General features: G+C 35.2%; 1 protein-coding gene across 2 annotated transcripts in view; it reads left to right on the top strand.

Moving 5' to 3' along the window:
- The first annotated feature begins 368 nt into the window (after positions 1-368).
- Positions 369-18,558, top strand: part of PPARG (peroxisome proliferator activated receptor gamma) — a 136,172-nt gene continuing 117,982 nt past the window's right edge. The window contains exon 1 of one of the 2 annotated variants that reach the window (XM_090284191.1): positions 369-476. The gene's annotated coding sequence lies outside the window, so the exon portion shown is untranslated. Of the gene's footprint in view, positions 477-1,413; positions 1,480-18,558 lie in introns of those variants that run through there. The other variant, XM_090284190.1, reaches the window with a different exon arrangement.

An 18,558-nucleotide genomic window follows, 5' to 3' on the forward strand; every position in this document is an offset into this window, starting at 1 on the left:
GGGGATGGGGAATCCCCCAGACCACTGTGAGACGGTCGAGACACCCTGGCTGAGAGGGAGGGCAGGATCCGGAACCGTACCCCTCGCGCTCTACCCTGACGTGACCAGGGGCATCTTTCTGAGCTTCGCTTGGGGCCCGGCTCTGAGAAATGGGACCATTCCGGGCCGCCTCCCAGTGGCGGTTGTGAGGAACAGACGGGGCCGGGCACAGAGTAGGCACTCAGAAAAGGCAGCCCCGACGCCGAAGGGCCCTACTGTGCGCCCCGCGCGGGCGCCGCAGCAGCTCCCTTTCCGCGCGTCCGCCCTTGCGACCGCCGCCCGGCGCGTCTACACCCGCCTCCGGCCACGCTTGGCCGCTGGCAGGCGGGGCCGACCGCACTTGGAGCCGGAGCCCGAGCCCGCGCGGAGCCGCCGCCTGGGGCTCCCAGTCAGCGTCCCCGACACCGGAGCGGGGCGCCACGCCGCCACAGCCGCAGGTCAGGATCTGGGTGCCCTGTGGCTGCGGGGTCAAGGGACAGGGAGGGAGGGGGCGCACTGAAGGGTCCGGGACACAGGAGGGTCGGAGCCGAGGGCTGGCGGGGGCTAAGGAGACCCGGTACTAAGGCTTGATTCCAGAAGGGATCGGGACTGGTAAGGGGGGTCGCTGGTAAGGGGATCTCTGGTTAAGGGGTCGTGGCCCGCGGGGACGGGAGCTGACAAATCCCAGATTGAGGGTCGCGCCCTGAAAAGAAGTCCGGGATGAGAGCGAGGAAGCCAGAGGGAGAAGGGCACGGGCTGCACGCGAGGCGCTCCAGCGAGCGGCAGTCCTGCCCCCAGAAAACTCGAGCCCTTGCGTCTCGCGCTGCCTTGGGTGGGGGTCCGAGAGAACCTGGGACCTCCGATTCCCCCGCTGAGGCGCGCAGGCGTCCGGGAGTGGCTCGAGGGAAACTTTGGAGCAGAAACGCGGAATCCTTGTGTGTGGCGATTCCGCGGCCGTGGAGTCCTCTTGCTGGGTCTGCAGAACTCAGGCGTCGGTCGCTGTGTGGTCGTAGTGACAGTTAAGCGAGGAGCGCCCTTGGGGTCACCCAACCCCGGTGCCTAAGCCCTCTGCTAGCCCTGAGGCGAGTGGAGGTTTGGGGGGTGGGGTGGGCTGGAGTCCCCAGCGTCGTCGGGGATGGGGAGTGCGGCCCTATCCCACACCCCGTGTTGGGATAGGGAGTGTTAGGGTGTTGATGGCTTTGCAGCCTGACTGAAGTAGGGAGAGGAAGGGTGCTTAACGGAAATCATCGTCCCTCGGTGTAGGGGGTGCAAGGTGGTGTGTAGTCGTGGTACTTTGTGCCTTGGTATTTGGGGCGGAGCCTAAGGTAGGAGGCAGAAACTGGGAGTAACCTATCTGCTGCTTTTATATAAGGTCAGTTAGGTAAAGAAGGGGCCTTTACCTCTGCTGGTGAATCAGAAGGCTGCATTTCTAAATCCTTCTTTCTAACTCCCAGTGCTTAGGTGAGTCGGCTCACTGTAACTGAATTTTGCTGAAATGTGTTGTTGGTATATCCAAAGTTTGCAAGATGAGGATGATGGTGATCATATTCTATCACCATCATATTAGTAGTTTGCTTTGCTTTTGTTTTGCCATGAATATCTAATTCACTTGAGTCTGATGATATGGTTGGGAAAATAGTGTCAATTATTTCAAGAGAATAAAATTTTTAAAAATTGTCTGTCATGAAGAAGCTGAAGTTTTTCTTCTTTTCCTTTCAGGCTTGGGGGCAAAATGTAAAATTAGTTTGTGTGAATTATCATCTGAAAATAAAACCAGGCAAGATGATGAACTGAGTTGTGTGAAACCTATTGCTGGAGAAACTCAATTTTAAAGTACAGAAAATAATGTCAAGTGCTTTTATTTTTCTTGAAAAAAATTGTAACTGGGATTATTGAGAGAACAATGATTAACTTGCCTTTAAAAGGACTTGGGCAGACCTTCGACAGATCTGAGGTGTTTTGTGGTACTCTTCCTGTCTATAGCTAAGTGATCAATAGCTGCCTGAAAGCGGAACCAACCTGGTGGTGCTAAATGATTTAGAAAACCTTTCTAGGATGGAGACTGACATAGACATTCATTGTGGCTTCTCCCTTAAGGAAATAACCTTCCACTCCTATTAAAGTTTTATAGAAAATACTTGTAGATGCTACCAGTTAGCAGTTGGAGTGGTATTTCAAAAGATCCTATTCAAATTTTAAAACAATGTTTGTGTTGTCTATTTTTAATCAGATTCACTCTGAAGTTAATACATTCTGTAGTAATAATATACAAAATTTTTAAACTAATGTTGCCCAAAAGTGAAGTTTGTTATAAAACCATTCATTTTTATCATACTGTGTACTTCAGATAATTTTTCTCCTTTATTTAAAATAGATATTCTATATTTCACTTGCTGATAATTATATCTTAAAATCAACTAGTGACTACTAGTGAGTCTTTTGCAACTCACTTGAAGGAAAAAAAACGTTGTGATTTAAATTTTTAAATAAAACCTTTTTCACATTTAAATTTGTATCTAACTTTTACAATAACTACTACAAAAGCATGACATCAGTGAAGTAAAAAGGTTTGCAGAATTCGGGCTAAGTTTTTTGGAATATAACTTCTTTTTAATTAAAACTGTGATTGATATTTTTAATAATTACACTTTTTTCTTTGAAGAGACTAATTTTCTTAATATTCATTTCTTTATATATTTCAGAAATACATTTAAAAGTAATAAATGATAATTTTTAAAAACCACAATGTAATTTCAAAGTCCCTGTGACATTAAAATGACATTATCCTGATTTATTAAAATTTATACTAGAGAAAAAGTGTGACTTTAGGAATATGCATTAGAAATGCATTACTGCTCATGGCTGATTTTAATTAGTAAGTAATATGACTATAAACAATATGACTATACTTATCTCTCTTCTGTAATTCTCTAAAACTAAGGATGTTTGCCACTAACTTTAATTATCAAGATAATTAATTATGCGTGTGACAGTGTTGTGAAAGGCACTGCTGTGAAAACATTATTAACACATTTCATTTAGTTTTCAAATTGTGAAATGGTTGTTAATAACAGAAGACTTTCGTAAGGTAGGAAAAAATGTTAAAGTAATATTTTACAAATGTTTTACATATCCTGGACCATACTATTGCTTCTTTTATAAGATCTACATATGCCCAGTGGATAGGACAGAAAATGTTACTCATTCTAATTTGTGGGTATTCTGTTGAATTCATTGTCATTTGAATTTGGAAATACAATATGTCATAAGGTGTGGCAAATGTACTGGAGCATGTTTATGATCTCATGAAATTTCACTAAATAAATATTGGTTGAAGAGAATTTTTTGAATCAATAATCAAGAAAACTTAAGCCACCAGTCTATAAGCATAAATATATGCCCCCGCCTTAAAAATTGTTCAACTGAATTTCTAACTTGCTTTTCTTATTTTTTTTCCTCGTAGATCTCCACATTAGGGTAGTCGACCTCTTGAGCTGTTTCTTTTCTCCCTTTCCTCCCTCATAAGGCCAGAAAGCAACAAAAAGGGCAGCGATTTAAAATATTTACAAAGTTCCTTCAAAACTGATCTAATTAGACACCACAAAACTACAGTAATATCTGTGAATAGCCATGTTGTGAGCATAGACACAGTGTATCATATTTCAGTTACTTTCATAGCATTTTAGATTTTTTAAAAATGTTAAATTGAAGATTATTTGTAATCTTCCTGAGGTTCTTATTAACTCATTGTATCTTATCACAATAACCAAGGTAGATTTGGGAGAATTATATGACATATGTTTTAAGGCTTATCTAATAAAAATGGTAGGTTTTGATTTTTATTTACCTAAAATACTTAAGTAGGTTCTTAGAAGGAAATTAGCACCAATACAATAGGCCATGCTTTGTGGAAAACTTTTGCAGATATTAAGAAAAAAAAGTCACCAGTAATTTTTTTATTTTAAAAACCATGTTTATGTAATCTTAATCCCTTTTTTCAACAGCCAATGGAAACCAATATCTTATTAGTAAACATTTAATTCAAAATATGTTTATGTTTTTAACCATTTTAATTATTATAGCGGGGCAAGTCATTTACCCTTTCTAACTCTACATTTTCTCATCTGTGAAGTAGAAAAAACATTGCAGTTATTATAACATGCTTTTTTGTATGATTTTAAAACTATCAGCAAGCCTGTGTGTAGTAAGTGATATGACATTGGCCCTGAATTTAATCGAGCTGATATTTTTAAAGAGAACCTTCATGGTCATCTGTTATAGCTAAATAACTCTTTTACAAATGTTAATAGTTCACCCTAGTACTGATTTTGAGATTATTGTTAAGAGTGAACTGAAGATTATGCTTACCGTGAGGTGATCAGTTTATAAAATGCTATTGGAAATATTTCATCATTATTTAATTTTAAATTGTCATTCCTTGATTACTTTGGATAAAAATCGGCCTAATAATTATTTTTGTTTTAGTGCTATTATCTTTGTGAGTCCTATAGTAGACACCATGTGGATCCTCTGTGTCACTACTGTATGTCTAATACATCTAGAAGGCGTATTTTGTTCTTTTTAAAACAAAGTCCTATTCTTTACATATATTTATGGTGCACTCTCTGAAGGTATTGTATGTTACCCAGGAGCAAGTTTGTTGTATAATGAGGGCTATAATCCTTCGGATCAAGACAGTTTAGTGTCGCAGCCTGAAGAACTAAATGACTTGTGCTTATTGTAAAAACTAGGTCTCTTTCTAACAAGGTATAATAAAAGTATTTCTAACAAGGTATAATAGGATTTAGTGGCTTGAAAAGTGAAAATGCCTTCTAATAATCCACCAATTTACTAGTAGGGAGTAATTGGAAAAGCATTTATTTTAACCGTGCATCATTCAAATAATAAATTTTAAATTCTCCTTATGAATTGTTAAGTAACACATTTTATTGGGAGGTGTCCCTTGTGCAAGAAAGTAAGGGTCTTTGTTCCAGGCTTGAACCCCACTATGTTCCTGAAATATAAAGTTACAAAGCCCAAGTAGAGATATAGCTAAAAGGAAGGGGAAGCTAAGGGCAAAGAAAGGCTTAGGCCAGTGCCTGTAGGTGTGTTTCCATTTTTCTGTGGTTTCCCCTTTGGTGGTGGGAAGTAGAAAGTGGCATTAACTTCCACTTTCTTAATAGTATAGTGTGAGCTTTCTCAGAATCTTTGCTTTACCTTCTGTTCCAGTGACCAGTCCATTTTCAACTTGAAAATCTTTTTTGGGACAGGGTACAATGAGTTTCCTTTTCCTGCTGTGATTTCTCAAATATAAAGGAAAGAAATGAAGCCATCAATTTATGTAACATAAATCAATTAAAAGAGACTTGAAACCTTGTAGTTGGGATTTAAACTAGATCATATAATAATGGTCCAGTTCAATTGGATTCAGTATCTATTTAGAAAACATTTTAATTTCACTGCATTGATTTTAGAAAATAAACTCATTGCTAGTTTTAACGGATTTAAAAAACACTTGAATTTGTGGACTCTTCTAGGAGAATTATGTGATTAAGATTTATTGAGACAAGTTTTGTGACCTTCTGAGAAGAGTTCAGAGTAGTATAAACCTGGGGTGAGAATCTTTCACAGTTTACCACAGATAAGTAGACAGTAGATATGAGGGAGGTAGAAAAATAGGGAAATACCCTGAGTAGGAGTGTAAGAGGTTGCTGTATGCTCAACTCCCATAATCAGCAGGTTGCACAGTTACTGTGCATAGGCCTAAAATATAAGGCTGGTTTCTAAGAATTACCTGGCTCTTTGATGACATAATAGAATTTTAGAATAGCTTTACATTCTAAAGTTGCCACTCAGCACTGTTATTCTCTCTGGCTCTATAAGTGCCTTTGGGATAAGATAATCTTATCCCATATGTTTAAGGAATAAATTTTCCTTTATAATGAAGGCAATGGGGAAATATACCTGTCAGACTGCCAGAGTGCAATGATGAAATGCTGCAAAGTTAACCTGGACCCCACCCCACTGGCTGTCATTCCACCTTTAAAACTGTCTTTTGCCATTTGAAAGTTTGGAGTCCATTTTCAAAATGCCAATGTTTCTAGCAAGGTTAATTCTTTAAATCAGCAGCAGCAAAAGTTTGAGAGATTATTTCCAAGTTTCCTTGCTATCTGAAAACAAGGCCTTTAAGAGATAGAAAATACACTTGAAACAGGAGATCAGGAGAATCAAAGTGATTCATGTTCCAGTTTCTCCATAAACCAGCCTTCATTAAAAATATATGAAAATAGCCATTTGCAATAGTGATAGGAAAGGTTGTATTCTCCCATACATGCCTTTATTTTTCTCTTAAAAATCAACACAGGTTGTAATTCTTTCTTGAATCATTTTTTCCTTCAAAGAAAACAAGTTGTTATTCCCAAACATTGATTTACCTAAGAAATGCTATCAAAGTTAAGATTATGAGTTAGTCATTAGTTAATGTAATCAAATATTGAATATTACCTCTCACTATGTCTTTTATTTTCTCTCAGTGTTAGACAAATTATCTAGTCTTTTCATGAGTTAGTTCTTCCAGACTTTTTAAGTAGCTTTCTAATAAATTGAAATGAGAGGAATCTTTCAATTTCATCAGAAAAAAAGTACACTGAAGAAGTATAAATAATGCTTAATGCTTTGTTAGATCTACAGATCATAAAATATCATACATACTTTCTTTTTTCTTTTTTTTTTTCTCTTTTTACCAAAAATAGTTATGGCAAGCCAACACATCTCTGTTAGAAATAGAAGCTTAGTAGCTACCTCAAAAGCAAGTTTATTAATTCTGTGAATCAGCTGATAGGTAGTGTTTAACAGTTAGGTATTGCTTGCTAGTCACTTTTCCACAGGAATGAAGCAGTCTTAATCTAAAGCACATAGTCTCAAAGTCTTACCTTAATAAATGTTTTTTTTCTCAGTTGAAAATTACCTATATTAATAAGTTTTTTATAGCATATAGAAAAGAATTTATTTATGTTCTTTCCCTTGTTTTATTTAGTGGATAGCGTTTATGAAAGAGAATACATTTGAATGATGTATATGCAAATGAAGATGATTTAACAAATTATTTGCATGTGTCACTAAAATCCAGAAAACTGAAGAAAATACCCAGGCATTTGCCGATGTAAGATTACTACATGTTTTCCTAAAACATTTGGAACTAATTAGAAACAACCTGGCTTTATTTAAAGGCATATAATATATTTTGCCTTTAAATAAGGTCCAAATTGCTGACTTTTAGGGCTAGAGTAGTACAGTGTCTACAAAAATACAGATCTTCAGTTTCTTGAAACAGGTATTGACTAGGTTTTATCTCTCTTTCTATCTCCAGCATACAGCACATTTAAGCACTCAATAAATATTTTAATAACAATACAGAATTAATCTAAGTCAGTGGTTCTCAAAGTGCGGGTCTTGGACCAGCAGCATGAAAATTATCTGAAAACTTGGTAGAAATGCAAATTCTTGGGCCCCATCCAAGACTTACTGAATCAGAAACTATGGGGATGTATTTTTAACAAGCTCTCCAGGGAATTCTGGGGCATACTGTTTTGGAACCCCTCACCCAAGATGATTTCTGCATCCCATCTGATAGCCTGGAGCCCATTGGTTAGTTCAGTTAGTTTGAATTATAGGCCTTACCCTTGCCTATAGTTAAGTTCTTTGCTATATTCTGCCCAGTGGTAGAATCTCTTGGGATCATCCTGTGAAATTACCTTTATTGGTTTGACATTTTATTGCTTAAATAAGCTAAGTGTTATTGTCAATTATGCTTGTGTCAGGAGTGTGTGGAAGTTTTTAAGTTATAATTTTTAAAAATCAGTACTTTTTAATGGAAACAACAGGTCCAAAAATCTGTCACAGAATTTTGAGACTCATTAAAACAAAGTTTAATGAAGGGGAAAAAAAAAAAAAAAAAAGAAGCTAGATGACTCACTTCTTAGTCTAAGTGTCACTGGTTCTTCTCACCTTAGAATGGTTGCTAGGATCCTGAGTCTCCAAGTTCAAAGAGTACAACTTCAAAGACTGGATTTTATAAGATCATAGAGGATGCTTCACTCCTAGAGGATTCACATTAAACAGACTTAAAAGATAACGGATTTGTAAACCTTAATTCCCATTTACTATTAGTAGAAAATATACCCTCCTGGTGATTGTTGGTAGTTTTTTAATTATAAAATTATTTTATTCTGGAATTCAAGAAATTTGTAGTTTTGTATATCTCTGGTGTCACTATGATTTAGTTCAGGCTGATGAGAAAGCAATTGGTCAATATAACACATACTGTGAGGCTATACTCCAACTTCTGGGACTTTTTCAGAAGAGGAGGATGTAGGAAAAGCCATATACACAAAAACCCATAAAATCATTGTAATAGGAACCAATATTTGGAAGTAACTTGAATATTCAACAGCAGGGGAATGGTTAAATAAATTATGGTGTAATCACTAGGTGAAATGTTATACAACTATCAATGACAATTTAGAAAACTAGCAAATCTGAAAAATACTAAGTTAAAAAATAAGTACCATAAAAATGTATGTGCCCTATTGATTACAACCTTACATAAACATATATATGAAAACATCTGGAAGGGAATATACAAATATTATGACAGTTATATTAAAATGTAGGTTAAGGAGAGCATTTTTGGTTGTTTGTATATTTTTTCTGTTTCAGAGTTTAGCCAGTAATATAAAATTACTTCTATAATTAAAAACATACATTCATAACTTTTTGTGTGTGTGTGTCTATGACCCTGACAAGGTAAAGAATAAGTTAAACATTGAGATACTCTAGCTATTTTATTTTTTTTAAGCCATTGAAGATAATGTTAGCCACTACAGTATTCCCTCACTTATTGTGGGATTTACGTTCTAGACACACACACACACACACACACACACACACACACACACACACACACAACCCGCCCCGCGATAGGTGAAAATCCACGAAGTAGGAACCTCACATTTATTTTAGTATTTATATATATTTTAAGGCTTTATAAACCCTTCCCACACACTTACAAACCATTCCCACTCCATTATTAACCTTTCCCACTCCCTTATTAACCTTTTCCACACTTTTATAGACACTACTTATGTTCTTAAACATATCCTACACTCTTAAACCTACGTAACTTTAACAACATACGTATACAGTACCACAAAATCCCATGATATAGGGAAAAATCATGATAAATAATTAACTATAATATTTTTTAAAATCCCGCAATACAGTGGGGCCGCAATAAGTGGACCGCGATATAGAGAGGGACTACTATACATGAATTATTTTCTGTTATACCCAGTTTTATTTCATAATTAATTTTATTTCACTTATTGGGTTCCGTGTACTTTTTGCTTTACCAGCTCCTATTTGAGATGGAATCATTATCCCATCTCTGTTACCGCCTCTTAGTTTTGTTCCGTCATTCATAAGGTTTGATTTTCTTGACTTCTTTGGGTCTGTGTTCTCTTTAATCATTAGCATACAGTGACAACCAGAGCTTTCTAAAAACAATTTCCATAGTTATTTTTTAAAGCCAGCCCCATTTAAAAAATTAAAGTATGTATATATATTATATTTTTTACTAAAATTATTATTTTATAAAAGAAGTTGCTTTATTACCTGTTAGGAATTTGAAACTTTCTTTTTTTAAAAATTTATTTAAGTATTTTTTAATTACAACTGATATTTAATATTATTTTATATAATTTTCAGGTTTTTAAAAAAATTTAATAACTTCATGATAGAGTTACTTGGTTTTCTAACTTGATAGAATGCTGAAGTTGTAATCATAAAGAGCTGATGCAGAAGCAGGTGAAGGTACTTCTACAAATGGTCATTATGAGGCCCTGATATAATTTTCTATAATAATTTTTAAAAGTAAAAAGATTTAAAATAGCAAATGAGTAGAGATTTCCCCCAATTTAGTCGAACCTCCAAGTGAACACTATAAAAGATATATCTATAGCTATATAATATATATACACACATGCATACATGTGTATAACACACACAGAAATAGCGTTTGAATTAATTAATTTTTCTTTTTCTGTTGCATTGTTTTAGAAATCCCAAAGGGAAAATTAAGTGGTTTTGCCTTTGACCCGGATCACAGATTACATTTTTCTTGTCACTTTATTTGGGACTTTTTTTTTTTTTAACAACTTGCATCAGCCTGATGACTTTAGAATAAACTTTACCTAAATGAAAACAAAGTTCTAAAAGCTTTTTAGAAATTTCATATCAGAGATACTAATCATTTCTCTCTTCTTTCTGCCTCCCCCATTTCCGGTGATTTAATCCTTAATACAGTCCAAGGCAAACCCAAACTAACAAAATTCAGTTTACAGCTCTTAGAATTTGTTTGTGGGTAACTTGACATGATGACACCTCAAAGAGCAAATCTGAGAAGATCCTTTTTAATGAAGTTTTATTTATTCAACAGATATTTATTAAGCTCCTATTTTGTGCCAAAAGTTGTTTTAGAAAAGAAGGATAAAGCAATGAAGGAAGATAAACAAATTCCATTTCTCCTGGAGCTTACGATTATTGTTATCTAGATTTAATAAGAACATTAGTGGGAAAGATGGTGACTAAGAAGAGGCCACAGTTTGGTCCATGCCTTGGTCTAGGCAGCATTGCTAGGCTAAGAAGACTATCTTTGAATTAGGTGTGCCATTAAAGGGAAAACCTGTGTCCTTGAATATTTTTCCTAGATCTCATTATTACTTATTATTTCAGGTTTTATGCATTATGTATTATATGTAATTTACTTATTACGTTATCTTATTTCTCTCTCTGTAATAAAGTTATTAACAAAGGAGGTAGAAATGCATCTTTTGTTAATAAGATATTACTATTCTTAGACGCCACTTGGGGGGGAGTGGTCTGCCCGCAGTGCTGGGGATGGGTCGGCGCTGGGACCCAGTCGGCTGCTCCTCCAGTTCTCCCCTCAAGGCCACCGTGCCGGATTCTCCCCGAGTGTCTCCGGTCCTCTCTGCCTTCCCTCTGCTTGAGCCCAGGGAAGAATAGAGAAAGAAGAAATCACCCTCTTGAAGTCACACAGATTATTAGGATGAGAACAGGAAATGCAACCCACATCTTCCAGCACCCAAGATTCGTAGCTCTGTTCACTTTCCCAGGCTGTGTCCCTGAACTTCAACAGTGACCTGGTGACTTTGGAGGAGGCACTTCTGTGGACCTGTTTCCTCATCTGTAGAATGGGAGTTACACTGGATGTTCCATAAATGCCCACTTATATACTGTCCATGCCAGCTCTTCTCAACCACGCAGACATTTGCACACCTCTGCACAACCATATGCTTGTGTGCCTACTACACATTTTAATCATGACTATTATTTAAAAAAAAAAAAAAAAAAAAAGATATTACTATTCTTGAAAATCCAAATGACAAGGTGATAATTCACATTGCAGAAGGATTACTTATTTTATAATGCTCTACAATAGATGTATTTAAGTGGTAAACTTCCAAACCAATTTAGTTCATAACTTTATAAGAAATGGTTTGCATATAATGAAAATTTAAAACAAAGTTTACTGGTACTATCCCATTGAAATATTTTTAAAAATCCTTTTTTTCCCTGGGAAATAAAAGTTAACTGTTTTCCTTTAATAGCCCATTAAGAATTTCTCTATATTTAGAATATAATATTTGAGTAAAAGAAGACCGAGATCCTATTTCAAATGACCCTTCTTTGGTCAAATTAATTTTATAGCTATTTCCAACTTCTATATTTACAAACAAATTATCTAACTACCATTTCAGTTCTGTTTTTAAGTGGACAGAAAGTATTCTGAACATGAAACTTTGGGGGGAAAAGATAAGTAAAATAAATTTTGAAGGAATTTATATGACATTAAATGGAATTGATTTTCTTATATAGAGTGACGTGGAATATTAGAATACAACTCAGTGCAGATGTAATTGAAACTTTAAAATTTTATGAATTTCTCCACAATTAGTTCGATTCCACAAACTTCATATACATATGAATGACCACTCACTTCTGAGCACTAAATATCGTTGTATGGGAAACAATATCTACCCACCCGGAAACGTGGCCTTACAGATAGTGAGAGGTGCTTTTCACTTTTGAGACCGCATAATGCTGGGTAGGTGAACCACCATCTAGCACTAGGCAGGCAAATAACTAAAGCTCAGTAAAAGGTGAGAAAATAACTGAGTGAATGAACCCAGTATGTTGGCATGGTTGTTTCTTTGGCCATTCACATGATTCGTGTTGTGTGTTCCACTTTGCCTTCTGGAATACCCTTTGATCCTAAAAAAGTACAATACATACACATAATTAATTTGTTTTTATTATGCATGTTCAGTTTTTAAATGTCAGGTTGATTACCGTTGCCATACAGGTGTGTGAAATATGTAGCATGGCCACTAGCTTTTGAATTCAGAAAATGCAAACTACTTTTAATCTTAACTGAAGTAAAACAGAAGGTAGATCTACTGTGAACTGTAATCTAATGTGGTTATTACACATGTTATTTACTATCATGTCTTACAATTTTTATGTACAAGTTCTATATACCTGGCGAAGTTGTTCATTCCTGGTGGATAAGAATGACTTGTAATGCACTGCATATCTTCCCTAATTCACAGTCTATAACACAGGGGACTGGGTATATTATAAGTACTTTATAAATACTTTTAAATTTAATTTGATTTTGAAGACAAGTTTTGCTTTTTCAATATCACTTGTAAGAGATTTTCAGTGCAACTGTTCTCCACATTTTTAAAGGGATTCTCTAAATTACTTTTTTAAATATTAATTTCTATTTTACGGAACATTTTGATGATACATAATAATATGAAATTAATGCCAGAAGACATATTAATTTTGCTATTCGAAAGTGGCAAAATGGAATATGAAAGGGGAATAATGTTAATTATAGATGTCAGCGTTTTGTGTTAGATCTTTTAGTTCTTCTGGTCAGAACAGTTTTTAAATGGCCTAAAGGCCAGAGAACTGTTTTACATTCTTGTTTTGAGGCTTCCAATGGCAACTGTAACAAATTCTGTTTAGTATTACTGCTGGAGAAAAGTTCAGAGTAATGTACAATATGAAGTGTTATTTAGATTTATTACTCATTCATCAAATAAAACTTCTCTTTCAAACTTCTTATTAAGTGTTAGATAAAACATTTTCAAGTTTTGGCCTATTAACTTGCTTATAATATATAAAAATTTTAACTGATCAGCTATTTCAAATATGAATCACAAGTATTATCATCACAATTATTTAACAGTTAATTTCTTTTTACAAGATAGATATGGGTTTATGAGCAACTTCAAATCAAAATATCAAAGAAACTGATTTACATATAAAAGCAAAGCAAATAAACAAATCATTCTTTAATGTGGCCTTGTGACATATCTGAACACCCACATTTAGTAGGCCTTCATCTGTGGATGTAGAACAAAGGTAGGAGTCTATTAACAAAAGATCAATGCAGGGAATTTGCACCCTCTCCACCCTCGGGCGCCCTGCCATTGCCCTCATGCAGCCACACCTGTTCATATCCGGCCGGGCAGTGATTTTCAATCAGTGTGTCGTGGCACACTGGTGTGCCCACTGACTTTTTTAAACATGCAATATCTGGCTATTTAGGTCGGGGGCACTGACGCTTTTCTCTTAGATTGTCAAATTTAAAAAAGAAAAGAAAAGAAAAAAACGACAACAGCCAACACAACACTAGCCGCCTGGTGTGAATGCCCTGTCTTGAACCATAAATATATAGGTCATATAATACAATTGCATCTTATTGGTCACATCTCATAATAAGTCTGTGTCTGATTGGTTAATTCTTAGTGCCAGAAATCCTTATATACAAGGATAGGCACCTGATTTTTTAAAAATTCACTTTGAAGCAAAAAGGGTAGGTAAATAGTATTGTTATTTTTTTTTTGTAAATCAATCAAAATTATACCTATTTTTGTCAGATTGACAAAACTATATTTTTTGGTGTGCTGCAGAATTTTAGTAATTAGTTTATGTGTGCCATGAGATGAAAAAGATTGAAAATCTCTGCCAGAGCAAAGAAGTGCCCTACTAGACACAACACTGAGAGAGAAGCAAAGTGGTAGGGAGGTCAGAGCATGACAGAAGGAAGGATAAAAAACTGAAACAACTTGGAAGCTCTCATTGATGATCCAGACTTCAGTTCCCTTAACTTTTTATTCACTTACCAACTGTAAATTGCACATATGTTCAAGTAGATTATAAGTACAAAGGGAGACACCAAAGCCCCTAGAACTAGGAGTTTATAACTACATGAATCCGAAAGAGGTAAAGTTAATTGTTGTAACCAACAATTCAAAACAGTGTATGGTTAAGGACTAAAACAAATTCTACAAAAATTCAGAGAATGGCAAGATCAGTGTGGCATGGAGGGTATACCCAAGAAAACCCTTGCAGAGAAGGGGGGAGTTGAACTCAACTTCAAAAGTTCAGGGATTGTCAGAGTAACCTTATATTTTTAAAAAACTAAAAAATATACAGAAAAAGAAACAGAAGGGACTCAAAGTACAATTCCATTAATATGAAATATCCGGAATTGGTAAATCAAAAGAGAGAGAAAGCGGACTAGTGGTGAACAGGGTCCGTGGTAGGGGGAGGAGGAGTGACTACTTCAGGGTCAGGATTTCCTTTTGAGGTGATTAAAATGTTTTAGAACTAGATAGATATGATGGTTGTACTGCTTTAAGAATATACTAAGTTCCAGTAATTTGTATGCTTTAAAATAGTGAATTTTATGTTCTGTGAGTTTTACTTCAAAAAAAAACAAAACCAGGGCTTGAGAAAGCTTAAGAGGAGGGGAACAGAATATCCAGCATAAGAAAACAAAGCCTGGACTAATGAATAAGCATGGATTCCCCCCCCACCCCCCCGGCGGGAGGTACTTTGCAGAGCTCAATCCATTTGACGTGAAGAGTACATGTATGTCAGTTAGTGAGAAATATGGTTGGAGATGTAGATTCTAGGTAAGACGAGAAAAGGTCTGGAATGCAGGCAAAGCAGTGTGGGTTTTATAAGGAGTGGTGAGATTCCAAGTCTTGAGGAGTGAGATGATTTAGTCAGAAGGTTAATTTGGCAGTAGTGTACAAGGAATACACTACTAGTCATAGGAGGCTATCACAAAATCTGGACATAACTTGAGGAGGACCTGTAGGAATGAAGAAGAAGGAAAATATGAAAAATGTTCTAAAAGCAGTGAGTAATACCCCAACCGTGGTCTAGGGATTGTGATGTTGCTCACAAACTTAGTTGCTGACTTGACACAAGGTAAGTACAGATTTGAGGATAAGCATTTACAAACTTCTATATTTTAAGGACATTCAAGTGCATGATTTGTATTTTTGCATTATAAAAGTATCCACAATGTATTAAAAAGAAAGAGAAAAGAGGAAAGTAAAGAAAAATATTTCACCTCAATTAGAGCACTACTGCCCTAAGGGACAAATTGACTGGACTTAGTGACTGAATCATGTAGGGCAGTCATCAGCCATTTACTCATTTTTATGGCATGCTTACTGTGTGCTATTAATCCATATTATGCTGGCAACTGGAATGATAATAGTATGCAAGACAGACTAGTCCTTTCTCTTATAGAGCTTCCTGTGTCATAGACAGACTTTTATCAAAGGATTGCTAGATACTAAAAGAAGGCATAATTCAACTCAGTAAGAGGAAATAATTCAAATAACTACAGTTGTCCAACAGTGGGAAAGTGCTTCATCAGTCAACATATTTATGCCAGTGTCTGGCCATCTGTAAGAAATCTTGCGTTAGCAGGAAAAACAAACTAGGTGACTTACAAGGTCTCTCTTAACTCGAAGGTGCTGCAATTTTCTATTCTATAATACTAACTTAATAGAACATATTTCATAATTAACTGTATTGGAGTACCAATATATACTAAGTGTCTGGCCATTTTCATCTGTACTTGTAATTATATTTCCCTAAATTTGAAAGCAAATTCTATTTTAAACATATCTGTACAGTTTCACAGTTCTTTTTAAAGGAAGTACTATTTTTAATGCCTTTTTAACTGCCATTTATTTCTAATTTTAATATTTGTAGTAAGTTCCTCTTCCACGTGATATTTTTCACAAGTAATGCATATTTCTGCAGAAGTGAGTTACGTAAATCACAGTCGCATTGCTGATCTTTAAGTCATTTGTTCTTGCTCTTGTAATGTCAAGGTTGATCAGGACTCCATTTTGATGTTAGTGGAAGTTCAAATAACATTTTTTATTCAGCTCGTTTCACTTAGTTATGACAAGCTTCAAACTGTTATTGTCAACATTCAGCAAGTAGAATTATCACAGATTAATTGCACTTTGGAGGATCTGGAAAACTTAGACTCCTGTAGGAGTGATATCCTCGCTGTATTTGGGGGGAATTCTTAAATAAGTCACATTATTTTCAAAAGGATTATTTTAGTGCTTATGGTATCAATTGAAGAAAAAGGTTAGCTAAAGAAGAAAACTTCATTTTACTTTAAGTCTAATATAATATTTTGTTAAAATAGCCCTTTTTTATTATGTGTTATAAAAACAGCTTATTTTTTAATTAGAATATGTGTAAAATTTTGATTTGTGCCTAAAACAGTGCCTGGTATGTAATAAGTACTTAATAAATACTTATTGAATATGGTTCATTGAATGTGGGCGATGGTAGACAAAGTCTTTCAGATGGAAAAATAGTATGAGCAGAGGCACAGAAGTAGGGAAAATGTGAGTTTAGAGAAAAACAAAGATAATTACACATAACTTTGGGCTAAATAATTTTGGTGGCTTATTAATGTCTGCACAGTATTTAAAATACTAAGGACTTCCTCTGATGCTTATATCAAAAGTGAATACATTAGATTAAATATCAAAAGTTATTAACTCTGACTAGTCTGGATTTCTGAGCCTCTCTTTTCTATCTTCTTCCTTTCTTTTTCCCTCCTTCCTTCCCTATACCCCTTTATTTTATTATATCTCTAGTTCTTATTCTCCCCCTTTCCTACCTTTTTTCCATTCCTGGTATTTCCCATATTCAAGTCTCTTTTTTTTTTCTTCTTCTTTTTCTGTCTCTGTTTCTCTTCCTGTGATGACTCTCTTTATTTTTGTTTTCCAATTCCCAGCATCTCTCTCTTTGATTAGGCCTCTAACTATAGTATGAAAATGAAGTGTATTTTTATCTGCTAATCAAACGATGAAGTGGGGGTTTTTTCTTTGTTGAGATACAATTGACACAATTGTTAGATATTTAAAGTGTATATCGTGATGATTTGATATATGCGTTATGTTGTGGAAATATTCCCTCCATCTAGTTAATTATCATATCCATCGCCTCACATATTTATCTCTCTCTCTCTCTCTTTTTTTTTAGCGAGAACATTTATATTCTATTCTCTTAGCAAATTTTAGTTATACAATACAGTGTTATCAATTATAATCACCATACTTTACATTGGGATATTTTTATTCTGAATTTAACATGAACAAAATGTTTATGCTGATCTTTCTGAGACTAAATAAAATCAGTTATAACTTATAAATGAATTTTGATTGATTTTTTAAAAAAATTATTGGATCAATCTTCAAAGTGGGAGATCAATATGCCTTAATTCATGAATCCTGATAAAGCATAGTGTCTTGTTAAAATAACACCTAATTATCTTTAAAACCCTTAATTTCTATACTTTTTTTCTCAAACAGCAGATGTATTATATGATCCTTTAGCATCTAATTAAATTTTTATATATTTGGTTACACAACAGCTGGAATATTCGTCCAGTTTGTTCATTCTTTATCCCCAGCGCCTAGAACACTGCTAACAAATATCAGATGCTCAATAAATAATTGTTGCTCTTATTTCAAATCTGCATTCTACTTGCTAATCCTAAATAGCTATCATGACTTTTTAGAGTAACATTAATCATTAGGATAACTTAGTTTATCATGGGTTTATAAATGTTACCATACAATTTCATGTTTAGAGAATGCTTTCCTTTCATTCAGTCTATGCTTTAGTGTTAGCAAAAAGTCATTTAACTATCCTTCTAAATGACTCTTTTTTTAATTATCTCAAGAATCAAAAAATTAATTTAGCTATTGATAGTAATAGTTAATATTTATTGAACACTTATTCTGTATCAGGATCTATTTTAAGCACATTACATACATAATCTAATTTTTATTCTTCCAATAATTATATAAGGTATACACTATTATCTCTGTTCTGCAGATGAAGAAACAAGTACAGAGAGAGAAAAATAAGCTGCGAAGAGATAAAACTAGGATTTGAACCCTAGAAACCTGAATCTAGTACCCTGTCTTGCATTCTTTAACAAGAATCTAATTTTCTAGCATTTAACTTGCCAGAGGATATGTCTACACAAACCCCCTCTCCATTCTACACTTGACAGTTAGGTCATGGATTAGATCTAAACTTTTGCTT

The sequence above is a fragment of the Furipterus horrens genome, unplaced genomic scaffold, assembly GCF_987537825.1.
Source record: "Furipterus horrens unplaced genomic scaffold, mFurHor1.1.pri manual_scaffold_7, whole genome shotgun sequence".
Lineage (NCBI taxonomy): Eukaryota > Metazoa > Chordata > Mammalia > Chiroptera > Furipteridae > Furipterus > Furipterus horrens.